We start from the raw sequence: 19,901 nt of genomic DNA on the forward strand, positions 1-19,901 counted from the left end.
TCTCTCTCTCTTTCTCTCTCTTTCTTCTTCTTCTTCTTCTTCTTCTTCTTCTTCTTCTTCTTCTTTTCCTTCCTCCTTTTTTGAATAAAATATTAGTTTCACAGTAATAATTGGTAGAGATGGTCTGTGAAATGGAGGTGCATAAATATCTAATTTGCCAACCGAGCTAAGAAATGCCAGATAAAAATAAAAGATAATTGTAAAAGACACCAATCTCACCCCTGGAGGCTGAGAGGGAGTGTTGAAACACCTTGACTTTTCCTAGACAAAACTGAGGAACTCAGAGGAAAAAAGCATTTGATAGTAAGGCTGGCATCTACCAGGCTTTGTTTAGGTTGGGCACTGGTCACTGTGTCCTGTTGGAGAGGCAGAATGGGGGTAGGATCTACCTGACCACAGAGGAATCCTCTAGTCTTCAGTTTACTGCTGCATCCTTGTCTGTCCTCTGCTCTCATGAAGTTCAACAGGTGAGGGTCTCCACTGATACCACAGCGGTTCTTGACAATCCTAGGGACAGATGAGTTGTGGAGGTTCTGAACAGCCTCACTGGCCTGGAGGGCCTTCCAAACCAAATGGCAGATACCTGCATATCCTGCCCGACAGCCTTCATCCTTAGTATGGTGGCAGCCTGGGCCGTGTGCCCTCTTTTCCTGCTCCTGCCTCCTCTTCTTGCTGGCGATGAGGATCAGAGGCATGTAAGCCACTGGTGAGGGGTGGTGTGACTGCTGGTTGGCAGGCAGGCATTTCTGACATAGGTTATACTTGGGATGCTGGCCCAGGGGGCAGGGGCTAGAAGGGTGCTTACTCATTCCCTTGGAGGAAGATTAGGTGACAGCTAATCTCGGGGGTGGGGGGGGGTGGGTGGGGGGGGCTTCTCTCTTCCAGCTCCTCCTCTCTGATGCCCCACCCACCAGCTGGGCCAGGGCCAGCAGGAGTCTCCAGGCAGCCTGCTGGCTGAGTCAGCAGCACTCATGGCTTCTCGCCTCTCCTGCAGCTGGTCCTCACTCTGTCCCCGTCCGGACATTCAAGGGAACACTAAGAGGACAACACCCTCAAGGTCATGCTGTTAGGCTCTGTGAAACTTCACCCACTGGTGGATACAGATGGGTAGCCCTATCTAAGTAGGTTAGGCTTGACTGCGGATTTGTGACAGGTTTTTTTTTTTTTTCTTTTTGGTTGTTGTTGTTGGTTTTTGTATTTGTTTGTTTATGTGGCAGGGAACACACACATGCCGCAGAGTAAGAGGTCAGAGGACAGCTTGTGGGAGTTACTGCTCTGCTTCTATCATAGGGGTTCTGGGGATTGAACTCAGTTCATCAGGCTTGGCCGCAAATGCCTTTACTCACAGAGAAAGCTGGTTCTGGGTTATACTTTTCGTGCTTGCCCTGAGGTTTCCTGGAGTTGATTGAACTTTTGAGACTGGTTCACCTCAGTCAATTGGAGCAATGCTAGGCTCCTACGTGGTCAGTGATTCCCCATTGTCCACACCACACCACACCTACATCCTCGCACAGCCTGATTTCTGTAGCTTTCTTTCTCTAAGCACCATCTCTTGAGGCTGCCCAGCTCCTGGCAGACAGCCCCTGCCTGGTTTGCCCTTGTTTTACCACCCACCCACTCTGCCACAGTCTTCCACCGTGGCCAAGCCATAGTATTCTTCCTTGATGACTCCAGCTAAGGTGGGCTCTTACCCTCTCATCCCTTGTTAGTCTTGTTTGTACCTCAGCATGGATTCCTGTTCCGTAGCCCCCTCAGATGCCTGCTTGGCTTGCTCTATGATTTATTCCACTGTCTGTTTATATACCAGCTCCCTGACCCCCCTCCATATGTTGGCTCTGCTTCCCGATTGTTAATGGAGCTTGTGTCTCTCCTTATCACCCAAACCCATCGGCTCACTCATATATACAGTACTCATTGTTTCTTGTCTGTCTCTTACTACTCAAATGTAAAGACCATTCACTCCTGTATCCCTAGCGTCTCGAACTGTGCCTGGCACATGGCAGACCCTCTGTGCTATTGTGGGATGAATGGATGCCTGAACCCCAAGGGCGTTGTTATCTTTGCCTTTCCCTATAACTAGGGCTGGAACCAAATGGTCTTCATATTTGGATCCTGATACCTAGTGCAGGATCTCGAGGTCAGGAATAAAGCAGAACCACAGTACTGGACCCTGCTAGCCTGCTTTTGATGGAGATTAGAAGAGAATGTGGTATAAGGCTCGTCCAGCTCATAGAATGGGCCTTCTGGCTTCCCACTGAAGGTTCTTTTGCATTTTTATTGGCTTAGATTGTCTGCAGGCAGGCAGCATCCCCACCTCGCCTCCCCAGCTACCAGAGTTAGCCTTTCTTGCTCTTACAGGTGCCTCCACAGCAATGCTTTGGGAGGCAGGCCTTCTTGCTCAGGTCTCCTTATCTTCCGTCTTTCTTTTCTTTTTTTCTCTAGTAGTTTATTCTGTCCCCCATTGTTTGTTACATTTTATTACCCTCATATGTGTGCGTGTATGTGTGCACGCTTAGGTATGTGTGCACACTTAGATACATGCACCTGGAGGTTAGAAGACAACTTGGAAAGGCCTTTCTTTCTGCCTGGGTTGCTTAGTGTCAGGTGCCCTGGTTTTCTGAGCCGTCTTTCAGCTCTTCTCTCCCTTGCTGGATGTTTCTAAACTTCTCTTGTACACAGTCAGACCCAGTGTCTCAAGGGTGCTGAGTTTTTGCCTGTCTGTTCTGGCCAGCTCTCCCTGCTGGGTGCCCTTTCTTGCCTGACTCCATTGCCTGCATTCTGACCTATGAGCTGCCCTGGTTTCCCGAGGAAATGGAGGTAGGAAGAGAGGATGGGCTCTAGAAAAACAGGAACTTGACTCCAGCCTGCCCCTGCCTCTGTCCCTGGGGCTGTGTGCAAGATTTTGGCCTTGGAACCTTTCTCTCTGTCTAAAACCGTTTTGAGGCATGGATGGAAACCAGTATTGAATTCATGCAAGCTTCTGTTATGATGGCAGTGGCTTCATGGGGGTGCCTCTGTGGCTTCAGGCTGATTGTGGCTTTTTCTTCTTTGACTGGGGAATCGAGGTTTGTGAGTTTCAATGGTAGCCTGGTAAGAGAACCTAGCATAGATGCTTTCTGAACTCTGAAGTGTTAATCCAAAGCAAGACACACCTGTTGTTTTGTGATTGAAAGACCAGACGAGAAAGATAAAAGCATGTGGTTGAGCTGCCTTCATTGACTGACTACAGAAGTGTTTCCTAGGCACTGAAGCACTCCAGCATCTGAAGGTGGTTTGATGAAGAAGCCAGCAGAAGTGAGTCTGCAAGGAACAGCTCTGTGTGCAGAACTTTGGCTCTCAGTGTTTACTGTTTTAAATGATTTTCTTTCTCACTGGAAGTGCCTGGACTTGCGGTAATTTACAGGTGAGAAGCTAAGAACCTGGAAACTGGAATCAGCCTTGGGGCTTGGAGAGGGTGTGGGCACATCTCCCTCCCACTGTTCTTTGGGATAGGGAGGATCATTTCCTAGGATATTATAAACTGGGCGGCTCTGACTAGGACTTGGGACCTTTCCCTATCCTTAGTGTGCACAGGGTTAGTTTGCCGTATGTGTTTGGAGAATCGGTTGCTGGATGGACAGGATGTCAAGTGCCATAGCGATAGGGATGGGGCTGGGGAGCACCAGAAAGGCTGCCATTGATGGGACCCTGGGCGTTTTCCATTTTACGCTTGAAGTGAGCATGGACTCAGCATTTCTGGTCTCCAGAAGCAATGGCAGAGGGCATGCTTGGTTTGGAGCCACTCAGCCACTTCTGAGTAAACCTAAATTAGTAGGCAGCAGCTAGGAGTGTGAGGCTGGTCTTTAGAAGTCTCAGTTGATGTGAGTACTTATATATGTGTGTTTATGTGTGCGTGCGTTTTATTTTTGTTTCATTTGTTTGGTTTTATATGCCTGGAATTGATTCCCAGCAAGGGGACGCTAAATATGAATGACTCTGAACCATTGTGTGCATTGTTAATTTAAAAATATATATAGTTTATGGCTTTTCCCAGTTGGCTTGATTAGCAATTTTCTTGAGGAATTTATTGTTTCCCAAACAGGAGAGCCATCCATTGAGTGAGTGCATGCATTTAGGGATGATGGATTTCTCAGGTCTCTCTGACAGCAAGCGTGCACGTTGTTCACATAAAACACAGTTTCTGGGTCTTTCAGTGTAGTAAGTGAGCCATGTGCTGTAACATCTGTCCGTATTATCCAGAGCTGCTGACAGCTGTCACGGGTAGGGCAGAGCAACAGAGTGGGATGAGTGTGAGGAATCGGAGGCTTGGGAGGGTGGGCATGGCCTGCCATCTTCCTTCCAGTGTGACTAGGCTTGTCCTGAGAAGGGCACACGTATATCTGCACTACTTTCTTCACCAGCCAGAGAGTGACAGTAAGGATGAAATGGAATCTGCATGTGTGCACACGTTCCTCAGGCAGTGTAGTCATGGTCAGAGTGTACATGTACATGTGTGAGCGTGTCATCTGAGTGTGTGTGTGTATGTGTGTGTGAGAGAGAGAGAGACAGACAGACAGACAGACACACACACACACACACACACACACACAGAGAGAGAGAGAGAGAGAGAGAGAGAGAGAGAGAGAGAGAGAGAGAGATCTATCCTGCCTGCCATGTGTTAGATACCTGGTGCCACCTTGGGCTGTGGCTGGTGACCATGGTAGCTGCTGCCTGACAGATGTGTGGGCTGATTCCAGCTGTGGGTCCTAGACAGATCTTGAGCCCCAGAAGCAGGAGTGAGTCTGTCTTGGTCTCTGTTCTCCAGGGAATGGCACTGAATATGGTCAGTTTTCTTAACCCACCTCCCTGCTAGATGTCTCGCTTTGTGGTAAAGATTCCCCTGGGAACGCTTTCTGCTCTTGGAGTGCCCGGGCACTGTAACTCGTGTGTGGGGCTGCCATTGGATCTGGGGCCCTGTCTTTGTGATGTTTTGAGTTGGAAACTGCCAGTCTTGACTTACTCCTGGGCATTAGCAGATTTTAGCTTTGAAATTAATTCCATTTTAGAAAGTCCTGATTTTCTCCTTGATCACAGGCAGATCTTGGCTTGATCAGCAGTGGTGAAGGAAGCCGCTATACTTGATTTGCTCTTCCCTGGGGCAGTCCCATCCCCCAACTTGCACTGATCCCATGTGGAGGGATGTTCTGAGGGGGCCTGGATTGGTAACGTTCCCTGCCCTTTGCTTTGTGAAACTGTACCTTTAGTCCGTATATATATCGTTTGATTTATCCATCATATATACTATTTATTTAATACAGGAAGTGGGGGATAGGAAGGTTTCTGGGCATTTAAAGGGTAGCCTCTCACTTAGCCATATCATTCACTTGACTGGATACACAGGAACTTTTCTATGCTCAAACTGAGAAGTCAAATGCTTTACTTTAATTGCCTCTAAGACCCTTTGTTGAGGGCTCTGCTCATTCATCCATTCATCCATCCATCCATCCAATGGATATTTTCTGAGTACTTGCTAAATTTTTCTTCTCTGTGCCCTACGTAGAGCTGTATGAAGTTGTCATGGAGTGGGGTGGGGGTGAGGGTGGGGGAAGCTGCTGGAGAGTGTTTCATGGTACCAGAGCTGAGTCCTAAACATAGATCCAAGGTTTTCCCAGGAATTCACAAACTGGGTGGTGTGAGTGTAGGGCATAGGATGGGGGTACTGTTCACAGACCTCATTCTAGAGGAGGGGCTGAATTTGCCCTTTTAGAGCAGAAGGGCTATCCTTTGTGGGGAATCCAGGGCTCAGGGGAGGGGCTAGTTTCCTGGCATTGGGATTAGTTAGTCTGTGTTGGTCAGGACCCAGATGCGTGCATGATGTTTATGCATCCTGACTGATAGGACTGGAACGGCCTTGGGTGGTCCTGAGGGGTTGGGAACAGAGCAGATGGAGTGATCATAATACAGTTTACTGAGCAAGCTATAGTGGATTTTCTGGAACCGTGCCTCAAGACCTGATAGTAGGATCATGGGTGAATGGCTGGCTGTTAGGGGCCTTATGATGGTCATATCAACAGTAGAGGTGATGCACACAGGGATATAGGGCAGAATAAGGCTCAGTTGGGGACCTGGGACCATGTTAAGGTCACCAAGAGGGGTTCTCTGAGGATATAAGAGCAGTTTTGCCAGGGTCCCCCTCTGTCCCCAGGGTGCTCTGTAGGAGGCCGTGGCTGCTGCATCCCCGCCTCATGAGCTTGGATGTTTAATTTCACCCTTTAGAGATTTATAGGCTTGCTAGATTAAATTGCCCCTGCACTTCTACAGGCACGACAAGATCTATGAGAAATCATACATCATATTATTAATTTGCTCACACAGAGTTAACCTGTGCAGCTTCGCCTGACTTACCCTAGGCTGGGCGCAGACCCCAGGAAATATGTTTCCGGTTGTCTGCTGAGAGAAGGTGGCTCTCAGGACAGACTGCAGTAGGAGGTATCAGCCGAGCACCTCTTTGTCTGCATACAGCCAGCCTTGGCCTAGCTGGGACACAGGTGACAATTTCCTGGCCTCCCATGGCTTTCTGGCTACTGCCACTTCTGGGCTGGCTATGGCCCAGGCTTGGAGCAAGGCAGAGCTGTGGTTGTGGTCAGATATCCTGAACCCTTCTGCTGGGTGGGAGTTCCCAGCCTTAACAGCATAGCAGCAGTGAGAGGATGTTTTAGTGCTTCCTTGGTAGCCCAGAGACATGAGGGCTGCAGCTTCCACTTCCTCTTCCCCTTTAGTTTCCGACAGGATGAAGCAGCCATTATTCTCTTTGGGCTGCTTTTCCTCCAGCATGCCAGGTAGCAGTCTGGGCTGCAAAGGTACCCATCTTTGGAAACGCAGCCGGCCTGTTTTATTCTTTGGCTCAGTGTGGAGGTGTGGGGCCCTGTTCTTTCCCATGAGGTCATAGTGCCCCGTCACCCTCTGGCTTCTTATTCTCAGGTATTAGAGCTGGGACTGACCTGCTGATATTTGGAAAACAGGAAGCTTGTACTTGGTGTGTGTGTGTGTGTGTGTGTGTGCACTGTGTGCAGACCCTCCTGCCATCTTGATGGTTTTGATCAGACACTTGGGGTTTCTACTGCAGTTCCCACTGACTGCGTCTCCAGTCCGCCTTCTTTGACAGCATGATGTAGTTAACGTCTCACAGGCCACAGCAGAACTGTTTTATTAACACGGCCACCTTGCTGTGTCCACCCTGGCGCTATTGCAATGGGAACCAATGTTTTATTCCAGACATGGGTCTTTGCTGTGTTGACTTGGTCATCCACTCCCGTGGCACCAGGAAGGACCCACAGAAGTCACACCTAGCCGTGGAAATGCAAGCAGAATTTATCCTCCTAGTGACTGTCCCTCAGTCAGTAGGCAGCATCAGCTTTGGTTTCCAGGTTTAGGTGGAGGCTCACTTTTGTCCTATTCACCCAGTTCCCTGCAGTGAGCAGCGTGCTGTCGTTTGTATTCCTTACTGGAAGCCATCCAAGCTGATGTTCACCTGGAGTCCTCGATGGATATTCGTTTTCTAGAGTTAATGTTAACGGATTGTTCGGACCTTACATCTGAGACCTCAGCACCTTGTTTTTTTTTTTTTTTTATTTTGCATATTCGTCTTCAGTATTTTAAGTATTTTAGCAAATACTTAAAATTCAACAGTGCATTGTGTAATCTACAAGGAAAAAGCCAGGCAACCACATAGGAAAAGGGATAGAAAATGTTATATATGCACAGTACACAAATGCCCAGACAGACAGACAGACAGACAGACACACACACACACACAGACACACACACACAGACACACACACACACACACACACACACACACAGACAAAATGGTTCCAAACTCTGTCTAGCTATTAGGGAAATGCAAAGCAAATCCCACATACACCAGGCTAGCTGTGATCAAGAGCAGGCAATGATAGGTGTAGGGAGACCGTGGAGCAACTGGAATTGTAGTTGCCTATTAGGTATAAATCCTCACAGCTGCCTGAGGAAGTAATCTCATGGTATCAGCTAAAGTTAAACTCCCATGTGCAGCTTCATGAGCAGTATCAATCCCAGTAAATGTGCAGTGTGTATGAGGGCCCCAAACACTCCAGTGTCCTAACCCCTATGGAGGTTGCCTTTGGTGTCAGTGATTTACAAACTGATTAAGGATCAGTACATGAGAGACTCCTGGGTTATCTGGGTAGGCCCTGAATACTGCACTAAGGGTCCTTATAGGAGAGTCAGAGGAAGGCTGGCCACAGAGAGAAAAAGGGCAGTATACTGAGTAAAGTCAGAGATTCCTACCGTGCAGCTGCAATGTAAGGAATACCAGTAGCCGCAAAAAAATTGGATGACACAAGGGATGATGGACTGTCTCCAGGAGCCTTCTGTAGAGGCCATGGCCCTGCTGACACCTAATGTCCACCTACCAAAACACCAAGAACTGTGAGAATGTAATGTGTTTTAAGCTACTCAGTTTCCTGACAATTTGTAATAGCAGTCAAGAGAAACTAACACAGCTGTCTGGTGTTGACACACCATGCAGACACACCACATAACCGTCTGCAGAAGAGAGGATGAGGATGCTGGGCTTAGTTCTCACACGGAGTACAGTGCAGTGCAGCAAGTGGGGAATGGAGAATCTGCAAGTATGCATCATGGGACCGATGGGTCTTTCCACAGGATGTCAAAGTCCTAAGTCCTACAGTCTGTGCTGCATGCGTCAGTTTACATGGTGTTCAACTTCATCCATGTCGGGTGCTGTCCTTGCAGGTCGTGAGTGGAGGCTGCACAGGATGGAAATGGACCTCCTTGGGGGCTGGTATGTTCCATGTGTGATATGTAGAACCTTTTGCCCGCAGACTGTATGTTAGTAAAAGTTTAAAGTAGAATAGTGTACTGCTTTAAAAATTTCACGGAGAACTTCAGTCGACTGACTGCTGACTTATTTTACTGCTGCCATGGCTAATGCTTAATGTGAGGTAAACTCTTCCATCACAATGAATGCTTATTCATTGTTAGACACCAACTGTGTTTGGAGAGTAGACAAACCAGGCAGTGCGCTGAGATCCTTCCGGATTTAGTTGTGTGGATATGTAACTTAGGTAATGTGAGCTTTTCTTTCTGTACGTAGCGCAAGTTTTGGTTTGGATGGGCATTCTCCAAAGGCCAGCTTCTTTCTAAAGCAAACCAGACCCAATTAACCCAAATGTCAAAGCATCCAAGTACTTTTTTCATTGAGTGGGAATCCAGGGGCTTGAAGAAGTGTAATCAGGTACTTAATGCATGGACAACTCCTAATTGCACGGGACATTGCCTTTCCAGTGACAGTCCTTGCGGTCAGTCCCACATTCTTGCAGCTCAGGGATCATGGGTAGAGGCTCCCTTTAGACCAGGGCCCATCATTCCAGATCCCCAGAGGAGCTGGTCCTCTTTGTGTCTCTCCCTGGCATGACCACCCTTCTACTGATGGACTTTGTGTTAGCTTTTTGTTGCTATGACAAACTTCCCAAGATAATCAATGCAATAAGAATAAAGAGCATTTATTTTGGGTCATCATTTCAAAGGTCTCACTTTGTGTCCCTTGGCCCTGTTGCTTTTGGCTTACAGCAGCGCATGGTAGGGGAAGCTGTGGTAGGTGCCAACTGCTTATGCCACAGGGGTCAGGAGTCAAGAAGAGAAACGGTGTTGGTGTTAGTGTATATAAAGTTCCAATTTCTCCTTTAAGAGCATACTACAGTGTGCTCCTCACACTAGGCCCCACCTTTTAAAGGCCCTACTACCTCCTAACATTGCCTCAGCCTCTGGAATCAAGCATAGGCATCCAGGGGACCCCCTCACTTACCCAAACAATATCCAACTCCTCATTGCTCTAGACTCTGCTTTAGCCCTCCCTGTTCTGTGCTTGGTTCCCATGTACTGACTGTGAACCCATGACAGGTCCATGACTGTAGAGGGCACTCTTGCCAGTCCTGGCCACATTGATTTCATAGGCTTGAACTGGCTGGCAAGTGTACCACCATGGCCAAGGGTCATTTGCACCTTTGTAGAGTCCACAGTGGGCTGTTGAAGGCTTTGGTATTCTGTGTGTCCACCCTGTTATGAGCGGCTCAGTGCATGCATGCATGCATGCATTTGTTTCCTCCTTAAGGTCCTGTGAAGAAGGCACAGCTCAGTGGGCTGTTCATGGTCATCCCAAGGTTTTGGGATGGAGGTGCCTCTGTGTGTGCACACTTGGCCATGGTAACCCTCATATTTGCTACTTCTTCTTGGCTTCGAGAGTCCAGTGCTGAATCAATCCTGCTCTATGTAAGTAAGGACAGATAAGAAGATGAGGGTCAAGGTCTAGGGATAGCAGAAGCAGGTAGCAGAGGCTGTTCCAGGGCTTGACCTCATGACATGGGTTCTCATGATCCTTCTCCCTGACCTTTCCTAGTCTGGCCCGGGTTCTCCAGGCTCCTAAGACCCAGTTGATAGCATGGCTCTGGGTGGGGATGGTAACAGTGCCGTTTCCTGAATATGAGCCTATGGTGTTGGGCTTTGTGAATTAACCGCTTGGTGGTGGCAGTGCTGGATGAATCCTAATGAAATGTGCTATCACCCTCTTAGATGCTCTGAAGGGTGGCATGTGCCAGTCCTGGTTGCAGACTCCAGGTCTCTGTATAACAATACAGGGATGATCTCTCACACTTGTTTCAACTGGGCTTCCATATCCTCCTTAGTATTTCCTGTCATCTTGATATTGTACTGCTGTGATGTGTCTGGTGACATTGTGACTGTGGTTATTGTGCTATGCTGTATTTGGTGACATTGAGACTGCAGTGACTGGTGACATTGTGACTGTAGTGACCATGCTGTGCTGTGTCTGGTGGCATGGCGACTGTGGTGATGCTGGTGTGGTGTGCCTGGTGACACTGTGACTTCAGTGACCATGCTGTGCTGTGTCTGGTGGCATAGTGACTGTGGTGGTGCTGCTGTGGTGTGCCTGGTGACATTGTGACTTCAGTGACCATGCTATGTGGTATCTGGTGACATCATGACTATGGCTATTGTGCTGTAATGTATCTAGTGACATTGTGACAGTAGTGATGCCTCTGTGGTGTGTCTGGTGGTATCATGACTGTAATGACCATGCTGTGGTGTGTCTGATGACATTTTTGCTGCTGTGGTGTCTGGCGACATTGTGTCTCTAGATGTACTGCCTGCTCTGATTTTTGCATAGCTTCTCCAGATGTGGTGATGGAACAGCTGGACACTCATTCAGTGTGCTTTGACCCCAGTGGCCCAGCAGATTACATGTGCATCCTGTTTTCCTCTGTGGGATGTCTGATCTCATCTATGTTTTTGTCACCGTGCAAGGACTTTGAATGTCAGACTCTTCGGAACCGAATAGCTGTTTGGTGGAGAGGGAGGCTCTTGCCTCCTTACCCTAATCCAAAGGCTATGGATGCTTCTTTGGAGTGTCCATTGGCATGTCCTTCATTTGCGCTTATACTCTCCATCACCCTGACCATGGCTGGGGCTGCTCAAGGACTCTCAACAACCCATGCTTTGCCTTGAGTTCAGTAACTGCTCAGTCAAAAAAAAGTCAAACGTTGTTTCCTCAACTTTCCTACCCTCTCTGCCGCACTGAAACTGAAGGATCAGGCACAGGTCTGCATCAGCAACCTCTTCTGCAGTTGTTCCCAGAAGATCAAATAAAATAAGGTAGCGGCATGTGACAGGAGTCACTCTGTATTCCTGGCTTCACTCTGGGGCTCTCCTCCAGCCCTGGAATCAGAAAGTACAATCATTTAGTCAGTATCGTGGAGGCCTAGAAAGTGCATCCATATTGTTCCCCTGGACAGGCAGAATATTGGGTTACTGTGCCCAGGGTCTGGCACCTGGGCCCTTAGCATCCAGCCTACATAGAGAGACCACAGCTCTCTTCCTGGGGATGTGTGCTCAAAGTGTACATGCTTGTGATATGGATGGTCTTCTACCTCTAGGAGTCCTGATGTTGCCTTGACCATGACTGGAATTTTATGAACAGGACACACGCACACACACACACGCACACACACACACACACACTCACTACATACTCACCCACACACTTATGTACATGTGCACATACACATTCACATACACATTTGTGAGCACACTCACACCTACACACTCACACACACATTTACATACACATTTGTGAGCACACTCACACCTACACACTCACACACACATTTACATACACATTTGTGAGCACACTCACACCTACATGCTCACACACACACTCACCCATACACTTATGTGCGCGCGCGCACACACACACCCAGAGCTCCAGAACTGAGTGTAGAAAGTCAGTTCTCTGAGTGTTCTTGTGCTTTCAGTCTCAGGTCTCCATCTGCATCTGTTGGCATGGAGACTGTTGATCAAACTTGAAGGATGGAGTGGTCCAGAATGTTAGTCCTTTTTAAATTCCCCCTTCACTGATTATAATGTTGCCAATAGTTGTTTTTGCTCTGGACAATAAACAGAGGAGCCAGACTGCTGACAAAAATCCCCCCCGCCCCCGTTGGCTTCTCCAAGGTCAAGACTTCTCACCTGTAGTAAAGAACTCAGTGATTTTTCTGGGTGGTTCTGGCACACATACCAAAGGCAGAGTAAGGAAGCCTGGTTTCTGCCCTGAGGGAGCTTTGGATGTGTGTTGGTATATAGGTGGATAAAAGGTCAAACTCGGGGTTCAGCAGCGTGAATGCTTGGGGTAACGGTTGATGACAGGAGCAAAGCAGGTGACATTGGTCTTACACTTCAGGGGTGGGCTTCACACTGAGACATCTTGCCAAAGCTCAGTGTGCAGAAGGGAGACCAAGATGCTGCTTATCCGAGCCCAGTGGCCAAGGTCCGCAGCCTCAGTGAATCACTGACAACATGTCTGTGGTACCGTGTGAAGAGAAAAGAGGGCTTGAGGTTTCTCTTCCTAGACCCATAACCTCTGTGTAAACATGAGAGAGAACCCCTTTAGACAAGTTCCAGCTGAGAGACATTTGACATGCTACCTCCCTGGTAGTCTTTAAGAGTGTCTAGGTCAGAGGTTTTCAACCTATGGGTTGTAGCTGTTGGGGGCTCCCATATCAGAGATCCCAAATATTACATATTTACATTACAATTTATAACAGTAGCAAAATTACAGTTACAGAGTAGCAACAAAATGATTTTATAGTGGGGGTCACCACAACATGAGGAACCGTGTTAAAGGGCTGTGGCATTAGGAAGGCTGAGGACAATGACTCTGGGTCATCATAAAGAAGGAAGGTCTGAGTAGCTGTCACAGCCGCAAGGAGGCAGACGACTGAGTCTGGTGTGGTTCTCTGGATAGGGACTTGGAACAGGGACATTTGGAGAAAGGACTTAATTAGTTATAGTGGACAAGTCTCGCTTCATAAATCATGATAAGCATATTGTCATTTTCCTGTAAGGCTCAGCCTTCAAAAACCATAAAGCTGGGGCCGGGGAAATGGTTCCTGGAGTCACACACTTGGCCAGACAAGCACGTGAACACATGAGCAGGCACAAAGATCCAGTGCCCCAGTGGTCACATCCATGCTGGCAGGACATAGCTTAATGTAACCTTGGCATGCAGGAGGTGGGAACTTCATCCCTGGTGCATGGTGGCTGGCTAGCCTAGCCAGATCAGGGAGGGTCAAGTGACAGACCTTATCTTTCACTATAAGGAAGGAAGTGATCAGAAATGCATCTGACATCAGCCTCAGGCCTCCACATGCATGCACACATATGTGCCTGTGCACCTGCAAGCACATGTACACCACATGCATATATATGTGCACACATAAAACAAAACTACAACCCCAAACCCCTATAAAAATCTCTTAAAATTCCAAATCAGATTGAGTGGCATTGCCGTTGGTGGTAGCTCCAGAGCTGGAGCTGGGACATCCGCTCTTGGCCTCTTATTTCTAAGAAAACAGGGACTGTGTTTGGTCTAGTGTTTGAGGTAGCTAGATTTCCATCTCTGTGACCGAGTATCTGAAGCAGAACTTGGAAGCAGAGAGGACTGAGAAGGAGAAAGGAGAGGACTCATGGTTTTAGAGATTTCAGCATCTTGATTCCATTGCTCTGGGCTGGTGGCAAGGCAGGGCATCACCGAGAAGGGCACATGTCAGACAGATCTCTCACTTCATGGTCATCTTGAAGCACAGGGTGAGCTTCTTTTTAGAATACTGTCTGTCCCCCTGAGACCCTCTGAGCAGTTGCTACCTCACTGGATGAATCCACTAATGAGGTCAGAGCCCTCCCATCTGGTCACCTCCATCTCTGAGCAGGGAACAAGCCTTCAGCACAATGGTGCGTTGGGGGTGGATGAATAAGGTCCAAGCTATAACAACATTTAGAATATATATTTGTGTATGTCCCAAGTATCTGAGCGCTTGAAAAATGTTCTCTGATATAGTCCCTCTCCTTACTTAGAAACCATTGTCAAGAGAAATAAACCCAGTCACATGAGCATATTTCCCCATTTTCTGGCACTGGGTGCCTGGGGAATTGTACCACTCTCCCCAGCCCACTCAGGGTATGGTCACTCTTGATTTTTTTTGATGACTTTGGACAGCTGAGCCTCTGACCTCTGCTTCTCTCTTATAATTAATCCCTGGGGCCACAGGGGTCTTTTTTTTTTAAATATCGATCCTAGTAGACAAAAGGCTGATGTGTGGTTGATGGTCCAGTGAGAAGGCAGAAGGCTGAGTGTCTGTGTGGGTGGGGCTGGTGCTGGAGATTTATGTCCATGGTCACACCGATCCATCTGTTTGGTTCCCAAGGAGGGGGCTGCCTGAAAATTGAGCCCAGCGGCTAAAACCTTGGGCTGCAGAAGTTAGGTTCAGGTTCTTTCACTTTCCTGTCACCTTCTATGTGTTTAGCCGAGGCATAGGAAGAAGTGGAAGGGAGAAAAAGCCTTTAAACAGGCTCAGACCTGCTGTGCAGTCTGAGAGGTGGCTCTGGTTCAGTGGAAGTTCACCTGAGCCTGCCAGGGACGCAAGCTGTCCCTGCAGCCTGGGTAGGTGGCAGTGCTTGTCCATCATCAGCTCCTCCCACCTGCAACACCAGTAAATACCCTTTGCAAGATCATAGGAATGCTGAAGGACATGGGACTTGGTATGCGGTACTGTGTTGCATGTGGCAGGGAAAGCAGGCAATAGGCTAGAATAAGAAACATGCCCCTTAGAAGGCAGAAGACCCACTCTACTGTGGACTAGGGTAGTTTGGATAAATGTGCCATAAAGGCCCATGTGTTAAAGGCTCATCCCAGTGGTCTGCTGTTGGGAGGTAATAATGTGGAGGACTTTTTCAGAAGAGGGGCCTGAATGGGAGTCCTTTATGTCACTGGAGGCAGGGTGTTCCTCTAAAGGGGAGTGTGAGAAGTGTGGCCCTTTCTATCTTTGTCTTCTTGGCTATGAGGTGAATAGTGTGCTCTGGAGTGCCCCCTGGTAGTCCACCCGAGGCCCAAAGCAATGGAGCATCTATGTATGGAGTGCAGCCTGTAGAACTGGACAGAATTTCTCTTCAGAAGTCAGTTCTCCCAGGGCTTTCCTTATGGGGACTGAAAGCTGCTTGCCTCCCAAGTGCTGGGATTAAAGGCGTGTGCCACCACTGCTCGGCGCCCAGGGCTTTCCTTTCAGGGATTGAAAGCTGGTAGCATGGGGACCCTGGGTGAGTCAGAGTTCCCTCCTTTGTCCTGGAAGCCTGTCAGAGGAAACGGTTCCTACAGGTCTTACCACTTCTCTGGAGTTTTGGCAAAATTAGATGGAGCCATATGAAGCTGTTATTTTTATATGTCAGAGTGATCAAATATAGGTAATTTCCTATGCTTCAAGCTCATTTTTAGCATTCAAGCAGCTTTGGTAAGAGAACATTTTTATTTTAAAAAATGTTATTTTTAGTTATTACATGTATACAATTCAGTGCATTAGGGGGAAAAAGATAAGAAAAAAACCAGGCTTGGAGCTCTTTCCTGCTGGGACTGATTTCATCGCCTCCTTCCCCTGGGCTTGGGCACACGGCCACCAGCACCCTGTGTCTCCATCTCTAGGGGGCTTCATCTGTGTTCACAGATCCTTCATTTTGCATCCTGTCCTCTGAGCTTGTGCTGTCACATTGAACTGGTTTCCAGGGTTGTAGAGAATGTTTTCCTGTTATAATTGATGTCTTTGTAGTTGTGCTCTGTCTGTCTGTCCATCCATCCTTCTGTCTGTCTGTCTCAATCTTTTCCTCTCTACTCCCCCCAGGCTCTTCCCCTTTTCCTTTTCCTTCCTTTTCTCTTCTTTCTCCTTCTTCTTCCTCTTTCTCTTCTTCTTTTAATACCCAGGAGTCTTTCTTGTGCTAGGCTTTCTGAAATAACATTGCCGAGTCAAGCTGCCTTGCTTCAGACGACCCTAGAAATGTTTTGTTGCCCATGACCTGTGGGAGAGGTGGGGGCTCCCTTCCTGACTCGACCTGCCTGTATTGCATATTTGCTTCCCTTCTTCCTTCATTCTTCTCTTCCCTCTTTCTATCCCTTTTGGTGTATACATGTGTGCTTGTGTTTATGTGCACGTAGAGGTCAGAGGTCAAAGGTCAACTTTGGATGTTGTTCCTTAGGTACTATCCTTTTTTTTTTGTCTGCTTTTCTTTCTTTTTCTTCCTTTTGGTTTTTCAAGACAGGGTCTCTCTCCATATCCCTGGTTGTCCTGGAACTTGCTTTGTAGACCAGGCTGGCCTCAAACTCAGAGATCCACATGCCTCTGCCTCCTGAATGCTGGGACTAAAGGCGCACACCACCACCTGTGTTACTTTGGTTTTCTTTTGGTCTGGAGCTTGCAGAGTAGGTTAGGCTGGCTGGCCAGAGAGCCTTACAGATTCTACTGTCTCTGCCTCCCCGACACTGGGATGACAAGCACTTGGCTACCACTTCCAAATATTGACGTGGTTTCTGGGGATAATCCTAGTGATTTCATGGTGAGCACTTCACTGACTGAGCTAGCCCTCTTCTCTCATTCACTCATGTTTGTTCCATACCCCCTCCTCATCTCTCTCATTGGAAGACTCCACTGAGAGGAACTGTAACACCTCACGCCAGCTACCATTCATATGCTGCTCCATGGAACACAGCTCCAACTTGGCTGGTGCTGTCTGGAGGGGAAAGCAAGGATTTGTGGGGAAACTTCCCCTTGGGTGGTGTTCCAGGGAGACATCCTTGCCCCTGGATGGCCCTGATTAGACCCCTGGGCTCTTGTGCTTTTAAAGATGTATTTCATTTTCCCTGTCACTTGGTAATAGACAGAGCCACAGGGGGCATCTGGGTCAGATGGCTGGTAGGAGCTGTTGGAGCCCAGCTGGTGTCCAGAGCGGCTGGCAGCCCTGGGCATCGATGGAAAAGCTGCCTGGTTCTGATTCCCAGAGGGTCTTTGTCCTCCTTTTGCAGAAGTGGTGGATTCCTGGATCCGCTCTGCTGGGCTGGAAGCAAGAACTTTTAGATTTCCTCTGGTTGAGGAACTTAAAATGGAACAATTTACATCAGTTCCTCCAAACTAGACTTTGCAGCCATTTTCTATGCATGGAAACACATTCCATGGGAACCCTCTGGTGGTGAATGTTAAAGCTTTTCATTCCCAAACACTGTGACCTCTCACAGACCAGAGGGTGTGGGACTGGGGATGAGGTCCATGTATGGGGGCAGTGTCCCCTCACCCAGAAGGAGAGAGAGGTGCAGGTCCTCAGCTTCACTGGGTCACTGGGTTGTTTGAACACCCAGGGAGGGGAAGGTGTGTGTGTGTGTGTGTGTGTGTGTGTGTGTGTGTGTGTGGTTGTGATCATTCCTTTCAGCTCCATGCAAAAGCTCACAAAGACTGAAACAGAACTGACTCCCCACAAGCTCCATGCTTCTGCTGTCTGTGGGAGGTGGAGATTTTGTGTATTGTTTCATTATCTAACAACAAAGAGCTAATAATGAAGATAAATAGATGTGACACTCCTCTGTGTGAAAGCCTGCCTCCGACTGCAGTTACCCTCTATCTTTAGAGGAGACACAGAGAGCTGTTTTCTGGCATCAGAGCTGAAGGATGACAAGACCTTGGTCCTGAAGGGGCAGGGACTTCCTAGACTCAGGCACCATTTGCCTTTCATTCTGTACAAGCAGTTTTTTTCCCCATTTACTTTTTTCTGGTTATGACACAAATATACACTAATTATAAAAATTAAAAGTGTAGAAATAAATAACCAAGAAAAAGAAAGCCTTTCTCCTTCCCCCTTTTAAATCCTGCATAGACAGATATTGTCAGCTTGGTATTTAATCCTCCCATTTTTTTCTCTATGGGAATTTTTCAACCCAAGATTTTGTTGTTGTTGTTGTTGTTCTTGTTGTTTTTTTTTTCGAGACAGGGTTTCTCAGTATTACCCTGGCTGTCCTGGAACTCACTTTGTAGGCCAGGCTGGCCTCGAACTCAGAAATCCACCTGCTTCTGCCTCCCAAGTGCTGGGATTAAAGGTGTGCGCCACCACTGCCTGCCAACCCATGTTTTATATGAATATATATACTTATTATTTTTAATATTTTTCAACAAAGTGAAATCAAATTATAGGTTGAGTATCTCTCTTCTGAATGCTTCAAAACCTGAAACTTTCTGAGCAATCCGATGTTGCAAGTGGAAAATTCCAACTTTCTTCCTTATGTAAATCTCACATCACACACAAAAGTCTTTTAAATACCAAATAAAACTGTCTACAGATAGAGTATTTCTAGAGTTCATGTAGTTCCATACGGAGCATGGCTTTCTCATTTAAACTTGGGTCATAACGACAAGATAAGCCTCAGCAAATATTCCCAAATCTGAAACACTCGGAAAGCCACACCACTTCTGGGATGCCGAGTGTTTAGATGAGGGGTCTGTACCCCATTTAGAGACTGTGATGTCTCTGTAGATGCAGCCTCATCTGGAGCAACGTGTCTGGCATGTCGTCGCCCTTTGTCAGATGTGCAAGGAGCAAGATGGATTCCAGCACTTGTGCAAGAGATGACCATGGGCTTACTGAACTCTAGGGCACTTGGTGTTTCCCAGGAGTGGAGTGCAGTGTCACAACCGTGTCCTCGATAGCCACTGGTGTGTTTGCACAGCACAGCACCCCTCTGCTGGGTGGGGAGGCTGACCATCAGATGTGAATAGGAAGGGTATGTACAGGTACGTATGTGTGCAAGCATATGTGTACAGGTGCACACGTGTGTTTGCATTTGTACGGAGGCCAGAGTATCATATCTTAGGAGTTGCCCACCATATTCCAGACAGGGTCCCCTGGCTCAGAGTTTGCTGACTAGGACTGGGTTACACTGGCTGACTCATAAGCTCTAGGGATCCACTTGTCTCCACCTCTGGGCCTCGGATGGCAAACATCTACTACCATACCTGACTTTGTGATGACAATTGTAAGTGATGCTGGCTGTGTGGGTCTGCAGCTGCATGGTCTTGTTGCTGGTGACCTTATCAGTCTTCTGCAGCTCTCCTGAGCATGAGAGCGTCCAGTTACAGCCTTGCAGTAGATGCTCATCTGTAGCTCTCAGTCCCATGGTTTCAAGTTACCCATGGTCACCTGTGGTCCTAAAATAGAAATATCTATCTGCATCTGAGAAGGGGGCGTAGATGGAGAGGAGATAGAATATTCATGTAACATTTTAGAAGGGTGTTGTAATTGTTCTAGTTCATTATTAGCTCTTTCTGTGCCTAATTTGTAAGTTGACTCTTGTCATTACACACATATGTTTAGGAAACAGTGCTGACAGTGGCATTCCCTCAGATGGCTTGGTGTACATACCCCTAAAATAAAGATTTCTTTATATATATATATATATATATATATATATATATATATATATATAT

The 19,901-nt window shown here is 47.6% G+C and overlaps 1 protein-coding gene across 8 annotated transcripts in view; it reads left to right on the forward strand.

The window, feature by feature from the left end:
- The window catches only part of Apba2 (amyloid beta precursor protein binding family A member 2), a 233,158-nt gene that overhangs the window by 2,493 nt on the left and 210,764 nt on the right, over window positions 1–19,901 (forward strand). For 5 of the 8 annotated variants that reach the window (XM_029480035.1, XM_029480043.1, XM_029480038.1 and 2 more), the window contains exon 2: window positions 3,243–3,403. The exons of 2 other annotated variants lie outside the window; for them this stretch is intronic. The gene's annotated coding sequence lies outside the window, so the exon portion shown is untranslated. Of the gene's footprint in view, window positions 1–3,242; window positions 3,404–8,769; window positions 8,825–19,901 lie in introns of those variants that run through there. One more of the 8 variants, XM_029480036.1, reaches the window with a different exon arrangement.

The sequence above is a fragment of the Mus caroli genome, chromosome 7 (genome assembly GCF_900094665.2).
Source record: "Mus caroli chromosome 7, CAROLI_EIJ_v1.1, whole genome shotgun sequence".
Lineage (NCBI taxonomy): Eukaryota > Metazoa > Chordata > Mammalia > Rodentia > Muridae > Mus > Mus caroli.